Raw genomic sequence first — 24,395 nt, forward strand, 5'->3', positions numbered from 1 at the left:
GTAAGCGCATTCTGACTGCGTATTTAGGATCGCGTGTACAATTAAAATGTTTTCGTTAAAGCATAAGCAACCCCGTAGTTGGCGCCCCAGTTACACAGCAGTACGTCTGCGGATTCACACCCCTAGAAACCAGGTTTCGATACGCGTGGTGTGTGGAGCACATACAGCTTATTGTGTAGGTTTATTTTTTAGATTTAAGTACAAACAAAACCCCACCGTTGAGACTCACAACTTTTTTTTGTTGTTGTTACGAACTACTGTGTAATAGAATCACTTGTTAGTGATGTTACTAATATTACTCATTCATTAAAAACTGTTTTTAAATTTATTGTTACTTGTTGTTATCTCTATAATGGATCGAAAGGAGTATTTTAGAATAGAGTTAATTAGATGGTAACTTAATAACATATAATTTTCTAGTCTTATTTTAGTAGCCTTTAATGTAACACTTAGTGTTATATGTTAAAAAGATAAGTCTTATCATTTATTTATTTTATATTCTATAATAATCATTTCTAATGTAAATTTTTTTGTGTTATAGCTAAGTTATCATACAACACGAATTTTGTGTTTGAACATAGCAAATTATAAGGAAGCATTTATAACATGCTATACTTTATTAACCTGTAATATACACTTCCTTTATGTTATATTTTAGATAAAACTTAGACTTCGAAATTAAAAACAAAAAAAAATCAGAAAACTTAATTTATTTATTATACCTGCTATTGTGCAGCTATGTAAAGTGAAGTACTGAATCGTGAGTGGCCAATGACATTTTTTTTCACTTCACCTATTCAGTGTAAAGGCTTTTCTCACACTGATTTCAAAGCACTTTCACACCAACATTATATTTGCTACTTTTTACTATAGATAACATATGCCTAGCTTATTTCTCTTTGTTAACTTATGTTCAGGGTTACTCCGAACCTAGTAAAACAAAAAAACCAAAACTTATTGATTATGCACTTTGAAGTTAAACAGGTTTTGAATTCTAAGTTTATATTGTTATTATTAGCAGTATTACTTATATATTCCTGTTTCTTATTTGGCCTCTCTCTTTGGTTATTAACTTCCTCTGTAGGTGGCTTACCTCCTTTGAAATGTGTTTTTAAGCCTTTAAGTATTATTTTAGTATTTGTTCTGATTCAGTCCAAAACGTGACAGTATTACATTTTGACAAATAAGTAATTCCAAGCGTAATTAGCCCGTCATGGCCAGGTGGTTAAAGGCACTCGACTGGTAATCTGGAGGTTGCAGGCTTGATTCTCTGTTACACGAAATATGCTCGTTCTTTTAGCCGTGGGGGCGTTATAATGTGACGTTGAATCCCACTATTCGTTGGTAAAAGAGTAGCTCAAGAGTTGGCGGTGTGTGGTGATAACTAGCTGCCTTCCCTCTAGTCTTACACTGCTAAATAAGGGACGGTTAGCGCAGATAGCCCTCGTGTAGTCTTGGGTGAAATCCAAAACAAACTAAACCCAAGCGTAATTAGCTCTTTCTTGTGTGGTTAATACAATTAGCTGACTGCTTTTAAACTAAATATCTCTATATCATAATAATCGTAAAAAACACGTTTATCCTGCAATTACCTGTCACTTCTAATGTACAGTTTGAGGTTTTTTGTTCTTAGATGTGTTTTCAGTTTCCTGATAATCAACTAAATATACGACATTATTAAAGTGATTTATCTAAAACTTCGTTCGAAGACGAACATGTAAGGTAGTTAACAATTTTCTCGTGAGATAATAAAAGTGCAACCTAAGTTAATGAGTAGCAATACCTCATCGAAACAAAATTGACATCGAATTAATTCGAGACATAATTGTTAATAAAAACTACTTAATTTTGCAAAAGTTTTGCTTCCGAAATAAAAGCCATAACTTACACCGCTAGCAACTTTATGTTTCTTTCAGTTTTATTTTGTTTTATGGGTCTTTACACTCTCGAACTTTGTCACAAGCTACTGACTAAGTGATGTGTAATTATGGTGGATAACGTAGACAGTGATTTTATTTTCGTTTTGGAGTTTTAGGAGTAAAAACAAACACAAGCTAGTCGAAGTATCGATTTATCTTAGTCGATTGAAATCAGTCGATACCAGATTGAGTAATCGGTCCATTTTAAAACACCAGATGATACACAAATCCAATTGTTAAAATTGGTTGTTCAGTTACGAAATGCAACTATTGTGGCTATAATTAACGTTTTGTCTCAGGTTTGAATATTTTTGCATCCAAGATTTGTGAATTTCAAGAACACATGAAAGAAAATATAGCAAATGAACATTATTTATGTATAAACAAATATACATGTACTCAATTTTCTGGTTTATTTTAATATTTAACTGTTTGCAGAAAGGGGGCTCTCGTATGCATTCGCAATTGCAGTCGCTGTAATGACACCAAGAAATTACAGATGATTAGATAAAGGATGAAGAGAAACACAGGCTATTAATATTTATTTTATCTAATTCTTGCCACAGATGTAATATATCGAGTATAAGTTAATTATCGCTTATTTAATTTTTTCTATTAGACTGTGAGAATTCTTTTCTCTTTACGGGAAAAATGTGAAATGGAACAAATCTTGAAATTATAACCATATTTATCAAGCATATAAAAAAGTGTATAAAACATTCATTAATTCTCATGGATGAAATATAAACCATTTATGGTAAAGTCACTTCATATTCATAATTTCAGAACCCCATAATATTACACTTGCTTATTCTGACAAATATTCGAACTACCTATAGAGAAAACTTCAGTCATTCAGTAATGAGTATTTCAACATAAAAAACACAAACTAACCAATAGACATGAGCAAAAACAAACATAACTGAGCCGATAGCCAACAACCACAGTAGAAACAATCGACAAAATATCAGGAAAAACAAACTTACCTGAGGTAACTGACACTTCTAGACATGACACGAGCAAAGACAAATCTTAAATAAGCCATCAGAGACATCACCAAACCGAATTCGACAGAGAAAAATATCAAAATACCAGAAGTAAACAAATCTAATCAAGTCAATGGATAAAATGCCTAACACATTTAACTTCGACAACGATTATTAAACTAATAGAGCAATATTTTACAGTAACAATAACCAACCAGCAAAATATTAATCTAGTCTACAGGAACGCATTAGTATAGCAAATGAAGCCTAATCAATAGCTAAGACACTAGTATAGTCCCCTTAAACAAACCAATAACCAGAGCAAATAAGATGATGAAAACTGATGAAAAATGTCTTTGTTTTTTTGGTGGCTTTCTTAAATATTGATCGTTTTTCCACGATGCACTTGGTTTGATTGATTGATTGTTTGGAATTAAGCACAAAGCTACACAATGGGCTATCTGTGCTCTTCCCACCACGGGTATCAAAATCTGGTTTTTAGCGGTGTGAGTCCACAGACATACTAATGTGCCACTGGGTGGTATGCATTTGGTGATGTGTAGGAGGTAATGAGACGATAAGGTAAAACATTTTTACAACCTTATTCTGCTCTCAGTTAAAAGATTGAGATAAATATCTCTGTGAATAGAGTTTTGAGTTATAGTTTTCGAGCAATCACCTTTGAAAACAAGAATGTATTCGATTCATCAGCCACACTGAAGAGATTATTTCCGTCAGTACAAAGTTTATTAAGACGACAGAATTGTTAATAACACATGGAAATATTATTGTGACAAGAGTCTAGCGTAAGAAGGAATGGGTTTGTAGTAAACGGTTCGAGTTAATTTTGTGATTTTAATTATGACATTTTTGTCCAAAACGTATTGTTTCTCGCAAAGATACACGAGGGCTTTCTGTTCTAATCATCTATAATTTAGCAGTGTAAGATTAGAGGGAAGGCAATTAGTAATCACCTCCCACCACCAACTCTTGGGGTACTCTTTTACCAACGAATAGATGGATTAACCGTCACATTATAACCCCCACGGATGAAAGGGGAAAATATTTGGTGTGACGGGGATTCGAACCAGTGACTCTAACCACCTAGCCATGCTACGCACTGTTATTTAGAAGTGTAATGAAAGAATAAATTCATGAAAGAAAGACACAAGTCTGCTCAGTGGAGTTACCATACTAAAGACGATGCTTATCTGGAATAGTGGTCTTTAAATTACTAACCGGACAATGATTCACCCAGGTTACTCCTCTGAAATCACGAGGTAATCCGAGTAGCCTTCAGGCATAGACTGACTACAGCTAAACCACAGGTCTGTCTTTATATCTCGTTCTTAAAAGTAAGATAGTTCATCTCAGAACTAATTCTGTCAATGGAAAAAAAACATAAATGAATCTTATACAGAGCTGCTGTAAAACAAAGATAAACCGGTCTTTTACTTGTTTGTGTTTGTTTTTTGTTTTTGAATTTGGCGCAAAGCCACTCAAGGGCTATCTGCGCTAGCTGTCCCTAATTTCGCAGTATAAAACTAGAGGGAAGGCGGCTAGTCATTACCACCCACCGTCAATTCTTGGGCTACTCTTTTAACAACGAATAGTGGTATTGACCGTCACATTATAACGCGAGCATGTTTGGTGCGACCGGGATTCGAACCCGCGACCCTCGGATTACGAGTCGAACGCCTTAACACGCTTGACCATGCCGGGCCTATTTATTTGTGTACTGAAGTTCGCCCAAAGCTACATGAGGGCAATCTGCGCTAGCCTTACCTAATTTACCAGTAGTCAGACTAGAAGGAAGGCAGCTAGTCATGGCCAGCTCTGGAGCTTCTCTTTTAACAAAGAATATTGGGATTGGCTGTAACTATCTTTATCACGCCTCCACGGCTGAAAAGGCAGACATGTTTGATATGACGGATATTTGAAGCCACAACTCTCAAATTACGAGTCAAATACCCTAATCAACTGACCATGCCAAGCTGGTCTTTACTAATGGAATTTGGAAGGCGGGCTGAAGACTTCAGTTAAACATGTTTGAAAACTAAGAATATTTGTGGTAAAGCAATTAGAAGAGGTGTGAAAGAAAATACTAATATTGATAAGTTAGGCTTACACTTCAAATGTTGAAATATTTCATTATATTTTATTAACATTTTTCTGCAGTCTTGCATGCAATGTAGTACTCTGTATCATCTACCCATCTAAAGTGTGGAAATTGAATGGCAGTGTTCGAAACCAAAGATCTCTGCTGATCATGCCATATGTTTTGTAGTTTTTTTTATATACCTAAAGTCAGCTGATATATTTTTGATGTTATAACCTCCACATACATATTAGGAGGAAAGCTTTAGTGGTAGATATATGTGGAAAGATGGACACCTTTAACTTATTTTTTCCAAGAAGAGTGTAAAAGTTTGTTTATTAACCAAAGAACACTAAGTTAACACTTAAATGCACATCAAACTTTTTTTTTGTCGAGCTTAATCAGGCCGAGGAGAAATGATATATCTCAAAACTGTAATTCTAATGTTAACATTTATGGGTTCATATTAACAAAATATAACTATCAACTTGCCAGTAAGACCGTTTTAGTCAATTTAATCAGTCTCAGCTTTCCCGAAAGAGCCAGATGGTTAGGGTGCTCGACTCGTACGTAATTGAGAGTTGGGGGTTCGAATCTCCATCACACCAAACATGCTCGTCCTTTCAGCCTTTGGGGCGTTATAATATGACTATCAATCCCGCTATTTGTTGGTAAAAGAATAGCCCCAAAATTGATGGTGATGACAATAAGGAACAGTATAAAACAATCCATAATTTGCTGCTTAGCTAGAACTAACCTGCAGTTATAATATGCTGTCTTACCTATTATAACCGAGGAAAACAGTTATAAAACAGAACACCAGCTTTGTGAACAGAAAATGTCGTATTTATTAATAATGTTTTATTAACCATGTTTTGTATACTTTCTTTAGCAAGTTTTTATTTTTTGCACTAAAATAACATAGGACGAGTTTAATATTCAATTAGCGATGTTATTGACGCTCCTAAATTTGTTTCAGAATTTTACAACATGCTATACAAAATCGTATAATTATCCCCAGTTCCGAACTGATTAGACTCTAGATAAGTCAGCTAGTCAGCAGATGTGTGTGCTTTGAGGACAATGGGTCGTGAACCACAAACCTCTGATTCACAAACAGGTACGCTAACTACAAGACCTCACCCGACCTAGGGGTGTTCAAAGCAAGATATATTTAATACGTATCAGCTGAATTCATTAGCTGGAATACTAAATTTTCCTTCGTAATTTTGATCGCATTTAAAGTATGCTCAGCAAAAGTAAACTAATGTGATTGATCGTTTCCAAACGTTTTTAAGACATTTGAAGGATAATCATATACCATGTTTGATGGTTCTACATTTACAAATTTTGTCGTTATAGGCTGAGGTTAAACATCTGTTATTACTTCCAGGACACTCGTATTTTATATTTATCATGATGCTAGAGTAATAAACGAGGTTGGGCTAATTTCTATTGTTAAGCAACGGGGTTTATTGCCATGGATCGAAAACTTCAAATTTAACTCTTTGGAAACTGATTACGAAATTATCTGCAACTTGCTAATAAATATTAATACACTTCCAGTGTTTTGATTGCGTACGTAAAGTTCACAAATAATGAATATATCTATATATGTGTATGTGGTTATATTATTTAAGGTACATATTGACCTCGGAGATTTATGTCATTATCCAACTACGTCTCAATTTTTCTAATACGCTGATGAGATATTTATGCAGGGTTTCTACACAGAATATTAAATTCATGTATTTCGCTTATATTTAACGTATAAGTTTATTAACCACTACTTTGTATGGTTGTTCTTGGAACTTAAAAGCTGATGATCTTGAATATTCTGTGTTGCCTATGTCTTCCCTTAACTATAACGTTACAAAATTAGAACTTTTGTGCAATTATATTGAACATATTAATCGCTACGGACTAATAGTCTTCGTTATGTTTCCAGTTTTTGACTTGCTACTTATAGAATATAAATGTATGTATAAGGTCTCTAAGCACAATCATTTCATCCTGAATGAGGAAAAAAAAAGCTGCTTGGCTCTTATTTAAATTCGCCACAAATTATTTTAATCTCGACTTATTTATAGTGTGTTTAGATTAATTTTCAAAAGCACTGTTTATTCTTGTATTGTAATGTAGACCAATAATAGGACTAAACAGAGAAAAACTTGTTTTTTAGTATTTTGCAGACGAATTGATAAAACTCCAATCGTACAGAGTTAGGTCACGTGACAGTTTGCTTGTTTCAAGCTGGTTAAATAGAACTTTATCATCTTTAATTTTGCTTATAACTGATACATTTTATTCGTTCTTAGAATGCAATACACTGAAATCTAATTATGTGGTTTTTCTACTTCAAACTCTGCTGATAACTACAGCTCTGAGTAATATTTTCGCTACTTCGTCAAGATGCGAGCATTAAGTTGGTATTTCTTTACTGTCTCTGTAAACCGTAAAACACATTTTATTGAGCCTTGTTTTTAACACCACGGTTTTACTTAGGGCTTTATTAGTGTTTTTTTACGACCTCTGCAAACCGTGAAACATATTTTGTTGAATAGCGTAATTAAGACCACTGTCTTACTCAAGGTTCTGTTAGTGTTTTATGTTTTTAGATTTGATTTTAGCAGTTTAGATGTGCAACAATATTCTAGATTTATGACGTGAACAAACTAGCATCATAAGTCACATAGCTATCATTACAGAGTTAATACACAAATGTTTTTGGTTTAAATATATTGTCTAAGTTATTTGAGTTTAACATACATACACTATTAGTTTTGTTAAACTGAACACCTAAAAGAAAGAGACTAATAGATCAGAACCATTTTTTTAAAATTCCAAACATCATGTTATAAAAAAAACAGAATGTATGTACAAAATAAACGAAAGAAGCAAAATAAAAACAATAGAATGAGAACAACACATACTTCTACCCACCCACCCTCATTACTGAAATTAAACAGTCTGAAACGTATTATAATAAGTACTCTTATCTGATTAGTCAGCTTACATGATTGTTATTAACAATTAAAACTTACAGAGTTACATGATAAAATCATGCCACTACACATGAATTTACGTATGGAGCTCTTCAGAATTTTATTTAACAATACATTCTTCTTGCTGTTAAACCTGTAGTGAAGTAACAACCTTCGGTTACCAAACGATCCACTTACGTATTTTATTTCTTTTAACTTACACAATCTTCGTGGCTGAGATATAACATTTCACAAACTGTCAATAATTATTACTTGTAAATGAAGCTAAGATATGTGGCCCCGCATGGCCAAGTGGTTAAGGCGCTCAACTCGTACTCCGAGGATCGGGGGTTCGAATCCCCTTCACACCAAACATGCTCCCCTTTCAGCCGTGAGGGCATTATAATGTGACGGTCAATTCAACTATTCGTTGGTAAAAGAGTAGCCCAAGAGTTGGCGATGACTAGCTACCTTCCCTGTAGTCTTACACTGAAAAATTAGGGACGGCTAACACAGATAGCCCTCGTGTTGCTTTGCGTAAAATTCAAAACGAACCAAACCTACGATATCTAGAGTTATTAGAAATCAATTAGTAACAACCACGTAAACCATGACTAATTACCCTAGTCAACACTAATCATATACTAATTGTTTTGTTAAAACCGCCTGGCATGGCCAATCGCGTAAGGCGTGCGTCTCGTAATCCGAGGGGCGCGGGTTCGTGCCCGCGTCGCGCTAAACATGCTCGCCCTCCCAGCCGTGGGGGCGTATAATTTTACGGTCAGTCCCACTATTCGTTGGTAAAAGAGTAGCCCAAGAGTTGGCGGTGGGTGGTGATGACTAGCTGCCTTCCCTCTAGTCTTACACTGCTAAATTAGGGACGGCTAGCACAGATAGCCCTCGAGTAGCTTTGTGCGAAATTCCAAAAAAACAAACAAAAAAGCTGTTAAAACTATTAACAAACTTATGAGTGATGAGACTTACCTTAACAGTTTAACTACTACTACATAAAAATCTACGCAGTGGGCTGTATACTTCGTGGATATTAAACCCGCAATTTAGATATAACCTCTTATATTTACCGCTGAGCTATTAGTGTATGTATGTGTTTGTTTGGGGGGTAGAGCAATATAACAGTGACATATATTTGGTTAAACAGTTGCTGTATGTTTCAGCGTTATTTTTACCTAAATACGGCCATATCTTGTGAATAGGTTTTGTGTTTGCGTACAAACATTGCTCATTGTGAATAATTCTTGTGACATTCATTAATCTGAATATGATTTCATTTTAAAATTCAAGTTAGGTCCTCCAACGATGGTAATTTCAATCAGAAATTTTATTCTCTTTGTTACTATGGGGTGCATTTTCAAAATTAAACCTGATAGCTCTTTAGTATTTTTTATTTTATTTTAGCTTTTCATAAATGTTAATTAAGCATATTTTCTCTTTATTTATAATGGAATACCATAGCATTATAACATAGGTTCAAAGCCAGGGACATTAATACACTAAATAAATGGGTTTGTGAAATATATTTTAATTCGTTTCATGCCCCTCCCCCCAGTGGCACAGCGATATGTCTGCGGACTTAGACTGGTAGAAACAAGGTTTCAATACTCGTGTAGGACAGAACACAGAGAGCCCATTGTGTAGCTGTGTGTTTAACTACAAACAGACTTGAGTGACGGTTAGGTAAGAGTTGGTTAGGTAATTCAAAATTAAGAACGTCTCTTTGCATTTTAGGTACCTTTGTCTGAAAATTCTGAACAATCAAACAGTATTACTTTTATTTAAATTATAGCTGATTAATTTTGCTGTCTTTACATTTTGCCTAAGTGACTCTTCTTATCATTGTTGGGCTTAACATGGCTAGGTGGTTAAGGCGCTCGAATTTCCATCGCACCAAACATGCTCGTCCTTCAGCTGTGGGGGCGTTATAACGTTACGATGAATCCCACCATTCTTATCTTGATTTGAACTTCTAGACCACTTCACACATCAATGAGTGATGGTTTCACCTGGTTTCTTGAAACTTATAAAACATAAAAAAATGTTAATAAACTATTTATCCTGTTACTTAATACACATTTAGGAGTATAATCATTTGATTAATGCCGATTACGGTTACTTATTAGTTGAATAGTTTGGACTATTTTTATTTCGACATGGAATAGAACATGTAAATTCCATTGGTGATAAAAATATCACTCTTACGGCAAAATGGATTGACGAATAATTCAATTTTCTACATTTTTTTTAAAGCTGTAACAGATATAATAATAAGTACCTATCGTACGAATGATACAAAACACGTGTGAATTTGGGAGAAACTGAACTACACAGCCTAGCAAGAATTTCAGGAATTATCAAATATGTGTTTCACATAAACTCAGTTCAATTTTATTTCGAAATATAAAGCTAAAGAGAGCAAAATGTTCTTAAAATCTTAGTTACAATGAGTCACGTATGAATGATATTAAGAGTGAAAAGAAGTGGGATTCTGGCATGCATATTTTTATGCAGAAAGCTAATATACTCTGGATTATAATTTTGAGATACCAATTATATTTAGTGAAAGTACTCAGATCATGGAATTTCCACCATATATGCTGCTTTAAAGTTTCTAGATAAAATGTCATGTATTCGTGCATCAGCTTAGGTTGAACAAGAATGTTCGAAGATTACATCGTTCTGTACCTAACCTTACAAATAAAACAAGAAATAGCTTTAAGATAAGTTATTTTGTGTTATAGAATTTCAATAACGATATGGACTGAGCCTCGCTGTCGTTTATGACAAAGCCTGAAAAGATGGCAAGGTAAAATCGTCTTAAAGAGAACCAGGGGGGAGAAAACTTGGAAGCAGAATATTATGATTACTTCAGTAAAATGTATAACCAGATATGTTTAATAATACTTATTTGTAAAATATTTGTATAGGGTAATACAGGTGAATGAAATATTTTCATATTGTAATGTGCAATTGTTTTAAATTCGTACTTTTATCACTCCGCAATTTTATGCTTTGGTCTGCAACATTTACAAAAGTAAGTTTCCACCAATAACACTAAAGACCACATTTTTGAGAATAGTTCAAGCTAAAAGATTTCTTCAAAGACAGAAATAAGTTCAAATTTACGTCTTTCTTCAAAGAAAATCGATAAAGTATTGAAAGAATAATACTGTTTGTATTTAAGCACAAAATTACATGAAGGGATATTTGTTTTCTGCTCACTACGGGTATCAAAACCCTATTTCCAGCACCCTAACTCCACAGACATAATAAATAAAGGAGAACTTCTGCTTGTTTAATCAAAAACAGAGAAATGAGCTGTAAGAAGAATAAGAAAGACCAAATATGCGTTTGTTTGTTTTTTGAATTTCGCGAAAAGCTACACGAGGATTATCCGTCCTTAATATAACAGTGTAAGACTAGGGACAAGGCAGACAGTCATCATCACCCACAGTCAAATCTTGGGCTACACTTCCACCAACGAATAGTTGGATGGAACGTAACATCATAACGCCCCCACGGCTGAATGGGCGGTCATGTTTGGTGCGACAGGAACTCGAACTCGCGACCATCAGATTAGCAGTCGAACGCTCTAACCATCAGGCCATGCTGAGCCAAAAGGATCAAATTAACACATTCATTTTGAGAAAGGCACATAGTAAAAAGTCATGTTTATTGTGTAAAAAATAAATAAATAAATAAAATTTAAAAGAATTACATGATTTGTTTATTCCAGGAAAATCAATAACATGCTGGAAGAAGGTCAAACTCGCCTGTAACTCCTTCTTAGAGATAGAAGCAGTAGGCTGTTGCTATTTTTAGATGCAAAATCTATCCTGGATTAATAATTCAGTATTATAAACAACATCATTTATTCAGAACATAACCCGTATCCTGTTTATATGGCCCAGCATGATCAGGTGGTTAAGGCGTTCAACTCGTAATCTGACAGTTGCAGGTTTGAATTCCAGTCACACCAAACATGCTCGCCCTTTCAACAATATAACGTTATAATATTACGTTCAGTCCCACTATTCGTTGGTAAAAGAGTAGCGCCAGAGTTGGCAGTGGGTGGTGATGACTAGCTGTCTTCCCTCTAGTCATAATACTGGTAACTCAGGGATGGCTAGCTCAGATAGCCCTCGTGTAGTTTTGCGCGAAATTAAAAACATCCAACCAAAACAAACCGTTTAACTACATAAGTAATGGTACTGATGTTTAGGGTTTATAATTCTTTGGAGTTATAAATAACGTAATTTATTCGCTAAGATACATATACAAGTATTCTTTAGACTCAGGTAATTAATAATTTTTGTACTTCAACCTCAAAGCTAGGTTGCTTTCAGATTATTATATTTCTGAGACTGTATTATTGTCATCAGCAGTTATTAAATTATTGATATAAGCTTACAATAAAACCCAGATCTCTTACACAATAATAACGATTATAATCTGTACTAAATGTTCGAATAAATACAATATGCGAGCTCTCAGATTGACTCTCAGAACATACTAATATTAAATGGTATGTTAGAGATATTGAAAATCGTACAACTGACCAATTCAACTACTGTCAACTGGATCAGTACTCTTTTTGAGCTGCGTTTCTATCAAAATAACAATGTGTCCTTTTAGATCGTGTCGCAAGCCTTCATAGGACACAAGATGTCGTTCAGGTAAATAAAATAAATCTATCCACTAAACATTATTTTTAAGTCATGATTTTAAAAGCACATTTTAGTACAAATTAATATCACATTAGCACCGAGACAAATAAATGAAAATGATTAGTTAAAATCGAATATTTATACTAGATAGACATCGATTACCAAAATATTTGCATCTAGCGGACCATTTGATGTGTATAACAGAACCATTTTACAATTAATCGTAATTATTCTCACATGCATATGGCACCTCGCATATAATGGTTCAAGAAAAACCTGATGACGACACTGCAGTATAGAATTACTATTATTATATATCAATACCTTCTACAAACATTGTTATTGGCTCTGTCGACTTGGACAGTTGATGACTTTTGTTTCAAAACCGAATTACAAAAGCCACGACGATACTGAGGTATTTACCGTTTACAAAATAAACAGTACTTTCAAGAGTCACGTGGAGAAAACAAGGGACAAGCGTTGACTGAAATGTCAAACGTTCAACTTCAGCGAGAGCACACGTTGTTTACTCTCGGTTCTGAAATGTCAGCCAGTGAAATAACCTTCATACTGTGAGTTCTGCTTCAAAGTGAGGTAAAGAAAAACAGAGCTTCTGGTCTCTTTATACTGTTTATAAATCTTCATCTCAGTGATGTGTTATAAATAGTTTATAGGTAAGCCTATTTTATTCAGAACACGCGCATAGACCAAGAATCAGATCCGGTTTTATTCAAAGTATGAATACATGCGTACGACCAACAAAAGCTGCATTGTAAAGAATAAAATAACTTAAATGTCTGTATTAAGATGTAGTGATAGCTACAAACATACATAAAATAATGAATAATACATCAACTTTTTACATCAACTACTAAACATTGAGGGCCGCACATGGCCAGGTGGTTAGGGCGCTCGACTCGTAATATGAGAGTCTCATGCTCGAATCCTCGTCACACCAAATATGACCGCCCTTTCAGCCGTGAGGGCGTTATAACTTACGGTCAATCCCACTATTCGTTGGTAAAAGAATAGCCCACAAGTTGGCGGTGGGTGGTGATGACTATCTGCCTTCCCTCTAGTTTTACACTGCTGAGTTAGGAATGGCCAGTGTAAATAGTCCTTTGTGTGAAATTACAAAAAACAACAAAAACAAATCTAAACTTTGAAATAAGAGTGATGAGGCTTCATTGCCCGTTGTTTAAAATAGAAGGTAACAACTCAAACGTTGGTTTTTTTGTTGTTTAAATCTAACAATGTCAGTGTAAGGCGTAGTATCGTAATCTAATATAAACTTTAAGGAAAGCAAAAATATATATATATATATATACTGTTCCATATAAACTGCCCCATCCACTAAAAGTCAGCCCTTATCATTTAAATGTTTATTAAACCATCCTTTAAACTTACCATAAATTAGCCGAATCCGCCACATCTAAATGCAATCCTTTCCAAAGGCCTGTCATCCTATAAGAAAAATAAAATTGCCTTAGCTCAGGATGAATCCTCCCCTCCAAAGTTTATGATTATGTTCCATAGTTATACCGTTCTCACTATTAAATATTAAAAGATATAATGTATCAGCACCATCAATTTCCTTGATAATCTTAAACCCTTCATTCATATCCCTTTCTAACCCTACGTTTTTGAAGATCAAACAGCTTCAGAGATCTTAATCGGTCCTCACATGACAAGTTTTCAGTCCCAGGCACAATCCTTGTCACCCTTGTCTAAACCCTTTCTAACGATTCAATGTTCGTCCTAAGGTAAGAAACCAACAACTGAACGCAGTACTCCAACTATTGACACATATAATGAAATTTTAATCTGTATGGACTTGTATTTAGTATGATCTATCTCCCACAACGCTGTTAAGGTTCCTTATTTATATTATACTTATGATTCAAATTATAATAATCCTCATGCATTAACTTTCGTTTATTATAACTAAAAGCCATCTGCTGTTTTTTTGCCCCATTTATAAAAGTAACATTAAAATCCTTTTGTAAAGTAGCATCCACTTCCTCATGACTAGCAATGCCCAAAATTTTAATATCAACAGCAAACTGAGGTAATGTAGTGATCATTTCTTGATATACGCCATTGAAGTAAATCAGAAAAAAACAAAGGTAATAACAATGAGCCTTGCAATACCCCACTTGTGATGTTAATCCAGCTTGACTGATCTGTATTTATAACCATCCTCTGCTTGCTTTCTTTCAGCCATTTTTCCATCCAGTTAGCCAAACTATTCCATATATCTTTTATGTGGCACCTTACCAGATACTTTTTGGAAATACAGATGCACCAAATTCTCACCGTTACCCTCATTCATATAAGCAGTAATATCTTTGAAGATTGTCAAAAGATTAGTAAGATAAGAGTTTCACTCACTGAAATAATGTTGATTACTTCACATAATTTTAAGCTTTATTAAAAAACGTTACAAATAGTATTTGATCAAAGTTTTAAAACCTTTTCCCTACAAAAGATGTAAAGGTGTTTGGCCTATATATTGTAATCACCTCTTCTGGAAAGAGAAATAACATCAGTCAACTTCTATTTTTTCGGCATCTGTCTACTGTTCAATGACTTAAAAAATAGTAGGAAATGGCTCACATATTCAATCATTAACTTCCTTCTAAACCCTTGAGAATATTTTTAAACTTCCAAGGTTTTCTAATAATTGTTAGGCATGAAGAATATTATTTAACTTTCCTTTAGTAAAGATTGAATAAAAAAGTAAAATATAATAATCCAGTCATCTCATAATAATTATAAATTAGCTTTTCTATTTCATCCTTCACAGGTCACGTCCTGATATTTTGCTCACTATTAACGTATTTAAAGAAAACATTACTGTTTGTTTTTCTTAGGTTTATAGTGCTTTTCTTTAATTTTATGCTTTATATTTTTTTGTAAATCAACATGGTCTTTTACTTGTGACTATGTTTTTATATAAGAAGAATATCTCATATTCATGCAAAAGATGATTCTTGTTGCATCTCTTCAAAATTTGCTTTTTGAAATGTGGAACCAAAATCTCCTTATTCCTAACTCCATATGCAGTGAAACGTCAAATCTAATTGAGGGAAGATCACTTGCACAAGATGTTCCCCAATTTACATGCTCACAACCAAGTTATATATTTTAAATTGACAATGAATCTAAAATAATATTGTTTCTTGTAGATTCCCTGATCACTTAGTGAATAAAAACATCCTAAACGCTTTCTATAAACTTGTCTCCCTGATGAACTGACTTTAGCACTTCCCTATTTGTATGCATGAAATTAAAATCTCTCATAACCACAACCTCATAAACAGCAGAAATATTAATTTCTGTGTAGAGTTTCTCACTAATGTCATCACTTTCATCTGGTAATGTGGAATAAATTCCAACTAACAAGTTTCCTCCTAAGTCTACATAGAGAAAACTAAATAAGACTGATTTTTCTTATTATTAATTCTCATATTCACAAATTAAATCAGGGTGTTACTGACATTTTACAAATAAAGCTAATTATCTTCCTAATTTTAGTACTTTATCCCTGTTAAATAACCATGTATTTCAAAGGAATTTTTGTCATCAAAATTGTAGACATTTAACCAGATTTCAGTTAGTTTCGTCACACAAAATCCTTCGTTTCAACTGTTCTTTTATTTCTCATACTTCAATTATTTCTGTAGTTACAACTCAGCTTACCCATAAAACTACTTCTGCACTTTTACATTACATTACGCTTCTCTCTACATTTTGCTTTTCAGCATTTAGTTTATACTGGTCTTCACCACAGTTTTGTCTTTGTTTAAAGCTACACTTACAGCCGAGCTAATAGCGCTTGCAAACAAGCCAGCCCTTACCTTATTTGAATAAAAAATTACCATTACAAAAATCTTGTTTATGTATATCAAAGTACTCCCAGTCTGCACCTCCTTACATATTAACCTAAGCCTTAACCTCTTGCTATCTACCTATAATCTCATTCCCACGATTAACTCTCAGCGGTATTCCTAACACAATAATTTATTTTTTTTTTTTTAATGCTTTTACCAATACCTAACACTTATCAGTTAGCTCTTTTGACCTGCCTTTCTCCACATCATTGGTCCATATATGCATAACAAAGACTGCATCATTGATAACATTATTTACTATATCACTTAAATGATCATATCAAATGAGTCATATAAGATTAAGCGAGTTAGTTGGAGGTATTCTAGTGCAAGTGCGCACGAACTGTTAATCCAAGAATTTATGATCTACCTCCAATTTCCACAAAAGTACTTTGAGGCTGTGAATTTATTATACATATATAAGCTCAGAATTAATCAAATACAACCATAATTTGAACTATCAGCTCAGAAATAGGAGCATCTATGTACAGATAGTCCTTTGTATAACTTTGCATGAAAAATTCGAAAATAGCAACACATGAACAATGTTTTCAAAATTATCCAGTGAATGGAACCAGAAAAAACTACTAATATTTAAAGAAACTGGCTTTCAGCAAGCTGGATCGATATTTTAAAAATATATATGGCACTCAGTACTCTTTTGATGAAATTGGACTATTACACCACTTGGGATATTTTGAGGCATTGCGTTTACGGTTCATTATTGTAACGTATTTTTGTGATGTCATGAAAGTAAAACTTTTAATGTAAAGAAATGAAATAGTCACACAAATCTCAGAAATATAATTGCATTTTACTTATAAAATGGTGTGCGAATTTGGAAATGCATGTGCGTAATGTATTTTTAAATATGGTAATCGTGGCCAAATTACTGGTAATTCATTAGTGAAATTACATTTTCTTTAATGTATATGCTTCGACCATTTATTTTAATAAAGTGTTAGGGTTAACTTTCGACTTTATGTTGATGTCCTTTTACAGTAATCTTCCCTTTATTTCTCAGTTTTTTTTTGTTTTAATTTTCGAGTTAAGATTAAACACAAGCTTCCAAGATCGTTAAATATGAGACTTTTCTTTGCCGACTGAATTAGACATGACTTTTTTCTGTTAGATAAATGATGATTATCTACTGTTTCACAATTCCTTTAATTAGTGGTTTAACGTAGATAAAAAATACTGTGATCGCTTGATACACGATATATTTAAAGCATGACAAGTTTAAGCATTGAATTTGAGTATATGAAATGCAGCTCCACATTACGAAGTATTTGTTTCGAGTCGCAAATATAAAATATTTCAGAATTAAAATTACAAACCTTTTTTGTTTTCTTTTTAGTAAAAGTAATATGTGCTTCAGCAACACAGAAGCTGAGTGCCACAGATAAACATGTATGTCAATTAATTCATCCCATATTTCAACTCAAAGTACTCTACTGATAAAACCAAATCTCACATTAAACGTCTAGAAATAAGGATACGAAAGTTACTTTAGAAAGGTTTAATGATTACGTGAAAAAAATTAACTTACTAATTGATAAAAACATCCGTTAAAGACAATCGGGGTTTAAAAAATCACACATTTAACTTAAATCTCTAAGTGGTATATATGAGAGAAAAACACTGATGGTATGAACAGAATCTATGCAGAAATTTAATTTTTGAACTAGAAATGTTATATTTTCACTGACACTTATAGTACAAGTGTTTAAAAACAACAGTAATTCGTTATATATAAATAGAACAAATAAAACTGAGAAATGTTTAATATTAATAAGTTGGAAAATATCTAAAATATTATAACAATACAATTATTAAAAGTTTAAAATATGTCTAACTGCACTGATTGATAAAACAACTGTCAAATCATGAAATGTGCATAGAAATTAATTAAATTTAATATGTAATTCAATTTATGGCAACAAATTATATATTTTTGCTTCAGTACAAAAATAAGTTAATAATAATTATAATTTACAAGATTTTAGATTTGTCAAAGCAAAAACCACTGTATTAAAATAATTTTGTTACTTTGTTGATTTCTGTCATATGAACTGAAATACAGTAACATTCGTTATATGTGGTTCTGTAACTTTTTAATTCATCAAATCTCACTTCAAATGGTCACCGATATAAACAGTGCATCTTGACATCAATGTTAAGCCCGTATGGCACTCGCATCGTAATCTTAGGGTCGCAGGTTTGAGTCCCCGTTACACCAAACATGATCTTCTTTTCAGCCGTGGGGCGTTGTAATATGACGGTGGTATAAGAGTAGCCCAGAGTTGGCGGTAGGTGGTGATGACTATTTGCCTTTCCGCTAGTCTAACACTGCTAAGTTAGGGACGGCTAGCGTAGATAGCCCTCGTGTAGCTTTGCACGAAATTCTAAACAACCATCGATTATCTCCTATTTCTGTGAAAGTTATTTTGAATGGATCTGTGGAGCATGCCATCACTTGGTGGAATACAACGCCTCTTCTCTACGAGCACGCTGGATAAATCAATGGAAATGAAGTTCGATGAACAGAGCATTTTATTCAGTTAACCTTTTCTTCTCCAAGAAGTTTAGCTCAGCGAGAGAACATGTTATCACTGAATTACCTGAACCAGTATTTAGCTGTACGAATGGTTTCAAGCTGTGCTCACTGTAGATGTAGAGGTCAGTATGCCCAGAAACACTGATGTTTTCTCATGCTGTACTTTCACCACTGCCTTGTATATGCGTCTCCTTTTTATAAGAAAATGTTTTTTTGTGTTTAGAGTCTCGGCGAATGATTATACGCATTCTTTTCTGGTTACAGTTTTAATTTCGACCCATTCTGTAAAATAAAAAAAAAAAATCGTGAAATTTGTCGTTGTCCAACCGCATGCGTTTTTGATACCATTGGAGGTGAAATGTTTTTACCCTGCTGTGAATGTAATGAACCTTATTAGCTGTATGGCATGAAGGCCGGTCTTGAAAAACATGTTTTTCATCGTCTACAAATAACCTGACGTCTAGTTATGGCTGCAGATATAGGATTCACTTTCGGAGCAGCGGATACCCGTTAATGCGGTGAGCCATAATCAACAGATAACGGTTATATGCTTGTGTTGTGTCTAGTGGTCTGGCTTACCAGCAATCACATCATTCAATGGAAGGGACTTCACGTTGTACTAAAGACATTTTGAAGCAGTTGTAACCAAACCGCAAGAGTCTGCAACTGGCTTGTTCTCATTTACCCGATGACTCTATACATGAATGAAACATCCAAATGTCTTTCAATGGCAAATTTACTTGTTACTTAAGAGATATACTACACTATAGACAGATCGCCACTGCTTTTTATTCTATTACTCAGCACAAGAAATCGGCGGAGAAATGGGAAAAACATAGATTGGAAAAGTTTCCCTAACTGGAGCGGAATTACTTATTAGGGTTTACTTGTGTTTATTTAATAATGTTTATCCAAACAGTTTATACTAAATGCAAAAATAATCTAACTAATGGTATAGAGGAGCACTAAGAACATGCACAGGATAATTAAGTTACTGTCACAATATCTTTTTTACCAATTTCTTTGTTGGTCCACCTAAAAACGTCACGAATTTTGTTAAAGAAGTCAATTAAATCTTAAAAATCGCTCAGTGCTTAAATTTTCTCTGACCTTTTATATAATGTAGTTAGAAAACTTCTCGTCTATGTTTTTATATTGATTTAAGTTTTACATGAAATCTTCGAGTAAAGAGTTCGACTCTTTTTTATTTCAAAAATAGCGCTTCTAATCTGAGGAGATTTATTTATTTGTATCCTTTCGTTTTCCAGCTATTTATCAAACTCAACAAGATTTTGCCTGAGAACCTACATCTTTAAAATCCAGGAAATGAAACTAAGTTATTATTACCAGGATCATTCCCAAGTTGAAGTGAGATTTAAATACGTAGCTACTAGATCTACTGAACTATTGAAAATAATGAGGCAAAAAGATATAATATTCTGAATTTGATATAAAATATTAATGCATGCTATATAATATGAAGTATTTTCATGTATATGGTTTTGTTTTATTTTTGTGCATGCTCTATAAGGCAAAAATTGCATTTAATCTTAGGATACGCTTAGGGTTACATTTCAACCCATCCTCAACACATATTGCTTAGACATTTTAATATATCAGGAAGTTATATGAACTAATTCGAACACTTAATGTGGATTTAATAGCATGATAAATAGTCAAGAAGTTCCGGCATTCGTTTACTTTTTTTCAGGAGTAAATTACTGTGTTTTCAGGATTAGTACTGTAAAAAGCAAAATGTTCAAATAGAATGATTATCTGAGTTAATAATCTTATATTTAGAGTCATCAAACGTGCTAAAACGACTTTTCATACATGCCTTATTTGCATATCCAAATGCTTTCTTGTAAACAGGACCCTTTCCATACAAAATGAAAAAGTTTGCAGTATTATTTCTACTGACACCGTTAATATGACATCGGTGTAAAAAATCATTTCTATGTATGAATGTCAGTGCAATGCTATCTTTAATATTTATTTTTTTCTTGCTTGCTGATCTGCCAGTCCTCTTCAATGGTCACATTACTTGTCTGCAAACAATGCCATTAACAATTCTCTCTGGCGTGTTTTAGATCACAAAAGTGATCAAAGCATATACCTGCTTCTAGCGATTTTTCGATACACACGCATGCAGGGCTCGTGAAGTGCGTATCCGATTATATAAATTAATTTCCTTCATGTATCGTTAGCTCCGGATGCTCATTAATATCAATAAATATCTTTATATACCTCACATCCCACATATCTAATGGAAGGAGCTTCTGAGTTAGATTTAGTTTTATTACTTGTTCTACAGCTCATCGTATTTAGTAAACGTTCATAGGGTTTTTAACCTCTTGTCTAAACTTACCCCACTTATGGGATATAATAAGATGTTTATGTTTAAGTCTTATCTTGTTAACACATTTTCCTTATGCGTATTTGGCAGGTAATCATGGTATATCTGCTCTGTTTTTGCAATGTTCATGGCGTTTTTTTCATCAGCTGCGTAATAAATATGCTTTATTGTTGTGATATCTTCATATATTAATTAAAATTTGTTATTGATATCAGGTATATGGACAGTAAGCCAAACAATTAGTTAGGAACTCGTGTTATTCATTAAAAGGTTCAGTCAAAGTGAACTATCTATCTTTCCGGAACGAATTAATGAATTCACTACTTTGAACGAATTTTCCTCGAAGTGCATTACATCAAGGATTTATCTAAACCCTTATATTTGTTCTGTTTTTCTTCTTACATTTTTATACCGTGTTAATTTATTTAATCCATATACGGCTATAGTAATACTTCTGGCTACTTGATTAATGTGAAAATCATATGTCCCCGTTTCAATATTTCTATCCGCAGTTCGAAGAATAGCTACCGTTCTATTAAATTCAGTTACTTCTTATCGATCTAAGAAAAATCTGAAGTATTCTACATGTAATTTAAGTTATCAGAATTTGTTTGTATTTTTCTCTGTTTTTTAACTTCGCCCAATTTTGAGTTGCATTGTACTATTCATTATCTCCTTGTTCCCAAATCAGGTTGGTTTTTATTCCCAATCAGTAGAGTGTTTTAGTATGTATTTAGATCCAGCGTCGTTAAAATTAAACACTAAAGCAAATGTTTAGGCTGATAGGAATGTAGTAACAAATGCGGAATTTTACTTTCAAGCTCTCATCATGTCAATATGGTTCTTTTAATATTCTTATTCGTTCTTTCCAATTCCCTGCCGTTGTCGTTATCTTCTTCTAGTACATTGTCGTTGATTAACTTGTAACAGTTTCAGCTCCAACGTTTCTTAAGTGAGAACAGGGGAGGGACAATTGAAACATGTTAAAGAACAAAGTCTCAAATTAGGTTAAATACAGCAATTGCTTGGGGGAGAGCGCAATAACATTTCCGAAAGAGCCCAGCCCTAACTTGTGGTAGTTACGAACTTTTCTTGCACTGTAATAATACGCTCTACACTGACATCAGGACTTTTTAAAACAACGCCAGATAGTCAGACTGCAGTTGATCTGGCAGTTGGAATTCATTTTTTGCAATCTCAGCAGAATCATTCTAAGGTGTTTATGTCACTAGCTGGAGACTAGAAGGATCTGTGAGAGGTTGCTATTTCTCGTGCTAAGCACTCAATTTTAATATACATGTATTTACTCACCCGGATTACTATTTTTTATAATTTGCATGGAAAACTCCATAGTTATTGCTTCCATACTTCCCATATGAAAAAAATATATAAACCAAGACAGGCGATTGTACTTTGAACATTCTTTATGTTTTGGAAATACTTTTAACATGCATTCCATAAAATATTTTACCATATGTTTAACGTTTACTTGTCTATGTTTGTTTTTAAATTTCGCGCAAAGGTACACGAGGGCTATCTGCGTTAGTCGTTCCTAATTTAGCAGTGTAAGACTAGCAGAAAGGCATCTATTCATCACCGCCAACCGCCAACTCTTGAGCTACTCTTTGACCAACGAATAGTAGGATTGATCGTAACATTATAACACCCCAACGGCTGAAAGGGCGATCGTGTTTGGTATGACGGGGATTCAAACCCGCGACCCTCGAATTACGAGGCAAACGCCTTAACCAACCTGGCCGTGCTGGGCTACTTGTCTATACAAAATTAGAATGAGGAACCGAAACAGAAATTAGTGAACACACAATTATCTGCAAGAAGTTTCTAAAAGTTTGATTGTGCCATAAAGACAAAAAGAACATAATTTATACTTGTTTTAGTATGAAAAATCGACGTTAAATTTATATATAAGTGTCATACTTTCCGTTTGTTTAGGTGTAATGGTACACACACATAGGAGAGACATTACGACTAATATTTCTGAAATAGCAACTTTATCGAATCTAGCTGAATTTTCTTATTCGGAATGCTCTGTGTAAATATATTGTGAGAAAAAAATATATAAAATGAGCATAGTTTTCTAGGCAGCCAAAAGATGGTGCTGAGATTTAACGCTGATCAATAACCTTTTTTTTAGCATTTTGTAAGTAATTGAAGCTATAACTTTGAACTACAAGTAATCAATACAGTTGCTGGATCTATACCTTCATAAATAGATTCTAAAAATAAGGAAGACGGCGCAACGAACATTGAACTGACGAAGACGTGTTTCAACTTTTCAGATACTCTTTTCAACTAAGTAAGTTAATGTTTTTGAAGATGCACTTAAAGTGTCGCATAAAAGAGATTAAAACAGTTCATATCTTTAATTATAAAATAAAGAAGCTTGTGATAAAGCTGGAAATAATCAGAACATCTTAACTAGCGAAGTTTTATGTATTGTACAATGTAACATTATTATTATTTGTTTTTACATTTGGTAATCTCCACGGAGTTTAGAAATAAAAAATACTTACAACTCCTTATATGTACACAATGTTGGGGAGGGAGAGAGATAAAAGCACTCTGCATTTTTAACCTGAATGGCACATTATACGATGCCTGAGCTAAACGTCCGGGCCAGAGAACAAAAATTTAGGCATAAATGTTCCTAATTCAAAACTACTGAACACAAAGGAGGTAACGAACATTACCGCTACATACGTGGTTATTCTAAGCCAAGTGGTGCGACTGACTGCCACTTTTATAATACGCTTGCAGGTGAAAGAACGTAGTGCTTTTAGAGACATATAGTAGGCTGGTATTTCATACTGACATGATAACTCTAAACCACGATTGAGCAACCCTTCCAGACAAATGCAAGAAACAAAGAAGTCGGCAAATTGCCAATGAGATGACGTAC

General features: G+C 33.7%; 1 long non-coding RNA gene across 1 annotated transcript in view; it reads right to left on the reverse strand.

Moving 5' to 3' along the window:
- Window positions 1-24,164, reverse strand: part of LOC143240466 (uncharacterized) — a 40,246-nt gene extending 16,082 nt beyond the window's left edge. The window contains exons 1-2 of the long non-coding RNA XR_013021770.1: window positions 24,010-24,164; window positions 14,077-14,133 (exon numbers count right to left, since the gene is read on the reverse strand). This is a non-coding gene — a long non-coding RNA (uncharacterized LOC143240466). The remainder of the gene's footprint in view (window positions 1-14,076; window positions 14,134-24,009) is intronic.
- Window positions 24,165-24,395: the final 231 nt, after the last annotated feature.

Source organism: Tachypleus tridentatus, chromosome 13, assembly GCF_004210375.1.
Source record: "Tachypleus tridentatus isolate NWPU-2018 chromosome 13, ASM421037v1, whole genome shotgun sequence".
Classification (NCBI taxonomy): Eukaryota; Metazoa; Arthropoda; class Merostomata; order Xiphosura; family Limulidae; genus Tachypleus; species Tachypleus tridentatus.